At 39.6% G+C, this 6499-nt stretch overlaps 1 pseudogene; it reads right to left on the reverse strand.

Annotated features, from left to right (window-relative positions):
* Positions 1-5143: 5143 nt before the first annotated feature.
* Positions 5144-5940, reverse strand: LOC120244174 (annotated as a pseudogene).
* Between the last annotated feature and the right edge of the window lie 559 nt (positions 5941-6499).

Genomic DNA, 6499 nt, shown 5'->3' on the forward strand with positions numbered 1-6499 from the left:
CAGAAGTGCTGAGAAGTGAGCTGTCTTCCCTCTCTCTCACAAACATCTCTCAACCAGTGACTGAGGGATGTCTAATGTGATGACTAAAATTCACAGCAAACTCACTTACATGGCAGGGGTGGGGGGCAACTCTGACGTACCTTCTACACAGTTTCCCAGAATTCCTTAGGACACTGAACCCATTTGCCCAGAGAACTAATCTACATGATAATGCACCTTTAATAGCTTTCTTCTCTTTTCTTTCTCATTCTGCATCTCTGCTACTCCTGCTTCTGGATATCACCTCCCAAATGAAATAATTCTCTTTTTTTTTATTTTAAAAATGTTTTATTTATTTTTGAGAGAGAGATAGAGACAGCGTGAGCAGGGTAGGGTCAGAGAGAGAGGGAGACACACAGTCCAAAACAGACTCCAGGCTCTGAGCTAGCTGCCAGCACAGAGCCTGACGCAGGGCTCGAACCCATGACATGTGAGATCATGACCTGAGCCGAAGTTGGATACTTAACTGACTGAGCCACCCAGGCACTCCCCAAATGAAATAATTCTAACTTAAATTCTTCAGGTTTACTTCTAGGGTAGAATGATGAGATATACCAATGATAGCCAGCTTACTTGTGGCAGGAATATATAAAGAGTGTGCTTTGCTAGATATAACTTCTATATCCTGATATTTTCCTTGTTCTTTGCTTTCATGATATCTAAACACATTTTTGAACCACTGGAGAAAATTACAAAGACATTTTTTTAAAACTAAGAGTAAATGTCACTGTTGTTTTATCTTATTATAAAAACACCCTATGCTTATTGAAAATTTGGAAATAAAAACAATATCATTATTCTAAAATAGCAATGGTTAATATCTTGCTGTGTATGCTTTAGATCATTTTCTTTACATGAATTAATATTCTTTTTTCTCACTTGAGAATATATACGAATAACTTGTCAAGTTAAAAATATTTATGTTTGACAACATTGAAAAATTGTAGACTGTTTCACTGTATGGATTTACTATTACTATCCCTTTAATCAAGCTTTCATTTTTGGTTATTTTGAGTTTTTTGGTCTTCAAAACAGGCTGTATAGCTTGTAGCTAAATCATCAAGCTATTTTCCAAAATGTGGAACTACAACATCAGAGGGCACATAAATTCAAAAGATTTGTGACCTCTTAAATGGCTTATACTAGGAAGGTTTATACTCTTACCAGTAAGGATGAAATTGTTTATTTCCTAACAACTCTATCAATGCTTTTTTCTTTTTAAAGTCTTTGCCAATATTTGTTTCCTTGATTAATAATAAGGATGAACTGGGGCGCCTGGGTGGCTTAGTCGGTTAAGCGTCCGACTTTCGCTTGGGTCATGATCTCGCGGTTCGTGGGTTCGAGCCCCGCGTCGGGCTCTGTGCTGACTGCCAGCTCAGAGCCTGGAGCCTGTTTCAGTCTGTGACTCCCTCTCTCTCTGACCCTCCCCTGCTCATGCTGTCTCTCTCTCTCTCCTAGAAATAAATAAAACATTAAAAAAAAATTTAAAAAAAAAATAATAAGGATGAACTTTTAATATTCCCATTGGTAATTCTTTTATGAATTGCCTTCTTTCTTTTTTATTTTTGAATTTACTTATTTCAATTGAGAGAGAGGGAGAGAGAGAGAGAGAATCCTAAACAGGATCTGCCCAGAGCTAGATGAGGGACTCAAACTCACGGACCATGAGATCATGATCTGAGGCAAAATCAAGAGTCGGTGGCTTAACCCAGGTGCCCCAGAATTGCCTTCTTCCTATACATAAGGATAGTTATAGCGAGATGCTGCTGTAGTAGGAGCTGAAGGTCAAGCTGTATTGCTCTTTGTTACTCAGTTATTCTTCCTACAGAACAGACCTGTCTGATAGAGCACTCTGACATCTTCTGGCTTCAGGTGTATAATTCACATCTAAGTTTAACCTTGACCCCTGTACCAGTGACCCCTCACATGAGTTTTTTTGTTTTGTTTTGTTTTGTTTTTTTAAGCAAGACCATATCCAACACGGGGCTTGAACCCATAACAACTCCAAGATCACGAGTCATAAGCTCTACTGACTGAGCCAGCCAAGCACCCCTCACATGAGTCTCTTTAAAAACCTACTGGATCTTTCCATTGGCTCTCCTATCAATATTATCAGCATATTGAGTCCTGACTTCCAATCAGTTACTATTCTCAGCTTCCTCAGTGACACCCAAATTCCCTTGGCTTCCCAAATTTGAAATAGAGGAGCTTCTTTTTAAACTCTTTTCTTTTTTGTACCCAGATCCAAACTTGATTTTGTAGTTTCTTTGTTCACAATATCTCATTTTCTCCTATAGCAGGATTCTCACACAAAGAATCATAACACCGAGGCTTTTCTTTCCAGGAAGCAAATTTATTTGTGCTAGAACAGGCTCAGTTGGGTTCATACCCAAAAAAACTGAGTCTCAAACACCTTGGGGGCTTTTTATGCATTTTCTACTTATTTGTCTCCCAAATATGGATAATGTATAGACATACAGTCTGATTGGGTAGTCTCATGTTATAGGAGCTTGAGGGATGTCATGTAGGCATGGCGCATAGCCAGCTGGCCTTCCCTTATCTTGAGATCTTTTCTTTCTTTTTTTTTTTTTAAACGGTCTTTTTTTTTTTTTTAATGTTTTATTTATTTCTAGGAGAGAGAGAGAGAGAGAGACAGCGTGAACAGGGGAGGGTCAGAGAGAGAGGGAGTCACAGACTGAAACAGGCTCCAGGCTCTGAGTTGGCAGTCAGCACAGAGCCCGACGCGGGGCTCGAACCCACGAACCGTGAGATCGTGACCTAAGCGAAAGTCGGACGCTTAACCGACTAAGCCACCCAGGCGCCCCTTGAGATCTTTTCTTATCATATTCCTTAGGGAGGGAACCCTACCACACTCCTACCACTTTATCTTTATGTTCATGACTCTAATTTAAACCTATCACATTCTAGGGGTATATGGGTGGCTTAGTCAGTTAAGCGTCCGAGTTCAGCTCAAGTCATGATCTCATAGTTCATGAGTTCGAGCCCTGCATCAGGCTCTGTGCTGATAGCTTGGAGCGTGGAGCCTGCTTCATATTCTGTATCTCCCTCTTTCTCTACCCCTCCTCTGCTCTCTCTCTCAAAATGAAATAAACATTAAAAAAAAATTTTTCAAACCTATTCACATTCTGTCAGAATGACTTTTCTCAATACAGAGCTAATTTGTATGTTTATTATTTTATTAAAATTTTTTTAATGTTTATTTATTTTGGAGAGAGAAAGACAAGAGTATGAGCGGGGGGGGGGCTGGGGGGGGTGCGAGGTAGAGGCAGAGAGAGGGAGATACAGAATCCGAGCAGGCTCCAGGTTCTGAGCTATCAGCACAGAGCCTGACATGGGGCTCAAATTCATGAACCATGAGATCATGACCTGAGCTGAAGTCAGATGCTTAATCAACCGAGCCATCCAGGCACCCCACTAATTGTATGTTTAATACAATTTTTTCAATATTCTGAAATAATTACATTTGTTTGGCACTTAATGGTATATGTGCATGTACCATTTAAATAAAGGTAGAAAGAAAAAAATAAAGGTAGAAAGGGTAATTAAATAAACTGTGTACTTACCTTGGTGGGCTGCTTTCCAAACACATCTATCTCTCTCTTCCACAGATAGATAAACACTATCCCGAATGCAATATTATCATTCCCACATATTCCTTTGTAGTTTTATCATATTTGCATTTATTTTGCATGTTTTTGAACTGTAAATAAACAGTAATATATGTATTTTTCTGCAAATGTATTTTTTACTTTCTTTGTTCACTATTATATTTGAGAGATTTGTCCTTGTTAATGCATTTCGTTATGGTTTATTCATTTTTTACTGCTGTATGTTATTGCATTGGATGCATATACAATACTTTTCTCATCTTTTCTTTTGATGGGTAATTGAGTCATTCCTAGATTTTTATGTTTACAGACAACACTGCTATAAACATTTGTGAAATGTATAAGTTAACATAGAAAATCAAGAGTTCCTCTAGAAGTAGAATTGCTGACTTCACAGTGTTGGTGACTTTGGTGTCACTAGATAGTGCCAAATTGTCTTCCAAGATGGTTATATCACTTAGAATATTGAGAAAAGTTTCTGAGGATTTCAGTTGCTCTACATTCAGGCCAACACCTAGTTTTCCCATACTTTTTCATTTTTGTCAGTCTGGTAGGTAAAAGTAGTATCGCCTGGGGGGCCTGGCTGGCTCAATTGGTGGAACATGTGACCTTTGATCTTGGGGCTGTGAGTTTAAACCCCACGTTAGGTATGGACCCTACTTAAAAAAAAATAGTATTTCCTGGTTCTAGTTTGCATTGATCTAGTTATGAATGAGTTTTAATATTACATATTCAGATTTCTTTTTCTGCAAAATTTTTCTTTAATTGTCCTTCCATTTTTAATTTGATTTTTGTTCTTTTTCAGATTATTTTTTTAATTAAAAAAATTTTAAGGTCGTTTTTTAGGAGTAATTTTTTATATTCTAAATAGTAATTCTCTGTTTATTATATGAATATTAAACATCTTCTTACAGTTTGTGGTTTGTCTTCTTACCTTTTTTTTGAGAGAGAGTGAGAGTGCACAAGAAGGGGAAGGGCAGAGGGAGAGGGAGAGATAGAATCTTAAGCAGGCTCTTCCCTGAGCACAGAACTCAATGCAGGGCTGGATCTCACGACCGTGAAATCATGACCTGAGCTGAAATCAAGAGTTCAATGCTTCATGGACGGAGCTACTGGGGTGCCCCCTTTTTACATTTTTTTTAAACACACATTTATTCAGTGTCATGATCAGACTATTACATTTAGCAATCAACAGCATAGGTGCAATAAAAAAATCTACATTAAAACCCTTTGTTGGTATGCTTTACACTTTCCACAGAACAGAAACTAAAATAACCTGTGAAACAATTAGTCACAAATACAGTCCTCGAGTTTTTTGCCCATACTTGTGAGTATTGTCTAAAACATGTCTTCTTTGTAGCAGTGAGGCCCTACCACCATGTGCTTGGCTGAGCTCACAAACCTGTTGTAACCTGTAGCTTCCCTGTCACTTCTCTGGCTCTCCTCTCCTGCTAAGCTTTGTTTCCTGGCAGTAATTAAAACCTTCTGCCACTGCCATAGCTACTGCTGCTGCTGAAACTGCTATAGCTACCTTGGTTTCATGGTTTGGCAAAGTATTGGCCTCCACAGCCATAGTGGCCAGAGCTCTGCCTCCAAAATTTCCTCTGTTCATGGGTCCACAATTTGAAGACTGATCGTTGTAACTGCCAAAATCATGATAGCTTCTACCACCTCCAAAGTTGCTTCCATTATTACCAAATCCTTTATAGCCATCCACTGCCACCATATCTACCACCACCTCGATTGCCACCAAAGCCACCATGCCCACTGAAGCTTCCTCCATGACCAAGTTTGTCATTCCCACCAAAACCACCTCCATGACCACCCCTGAAGTTTCCAGAACCATTTCCACCTCTTTGGCTGGAGGAAGCACTAGCCATCTCTTGCTTAGATAGAGCCTTCCTAATGTCACAGCTGTGGCCACTGACAGCATGGTATTTTTGAATGACAATCTTGTCTACAGAGTCATGGTTGTCAAATGTTACAAAAGCAAAGCCTCTCTTTTTGCCACTGCCTCAGTCACGCAATCACTTCAATTTTTCCATACTGTTGAAAATAATCTCTCAAATGATTTCTTCAGTGTCTTCTTTAATGCCACTGACAAAAATCTTTTTCACAGTTAAGTGGGCACTAGGTCTTTGAGAATCTTCTCTCGGGACAGCCCTCTCTGGTTCTACAACCTCAGACTCTCATCAGTTATTTCAAAACTCAAACCTTCCATGAAAAGCTTCCACAGCTGTTCAGGCTCTTTGGGAGGCTCTGACTTAGACATGATGGCGGTGGGAGGGGAGACTTTAACCATGCTTACTTGGCAGAGTCCACAGGCAGAAAGCCCCCCCCTTTTTTTTTTTTTTTTTTACAAATAGTTTATTGTCAAATTAGTTTCCACATAACACTCAGTGCTCATCCCCACAAGTGTCCTCCTCCATGCCCATCCCTCCCTCCCCCCCACATCCATCAGTCCTCAGTTTTTGTCAGCATTCAAGAGTCTCTCATGGTTTGCCTCTCTCCCTTTCCCCCACCGTTTCCACCCTTCTTCTCCCCCTTGTTCCTCCGTCAAGTTCCTCCTAATCCTCCTATACGTGCAAACATATGATATTTGTCCTTCTCTGCCTGACTTATTTCGCTCAGCATAACACCCTCAAGGTCCATCCATGTTGCTACACATGGCCAGATTTCATTGTTTCTCATTGCCATGTAGTATTCCATGGTATAGATAAACCACATTTTCTTGATCCATTCATCTGTTGATGGACACTTAGAGAAAGCCCCCCTTCTTACTTTCTAATGGTAATGTTAGATAATCAGAAATCCTTAATTAGAATGATAAT

This window comes from Hyaena hyaena, unplaced genomic scaffold (assembly GCF_003009895.1).
Source record: "Hyaena hyaena isolate Hyena2069 unplaced genomic scaffold, ASM300989v1 scaffold_373, whole genome shotgun sequence".
Classification (NCBI taxonomy): domain Eukaryota; kingdom Metazoa; phylum Chordata; class Mammalia; order Carnivora; family Hyaenidae; genus Hyaena; species Hyaena hyaena.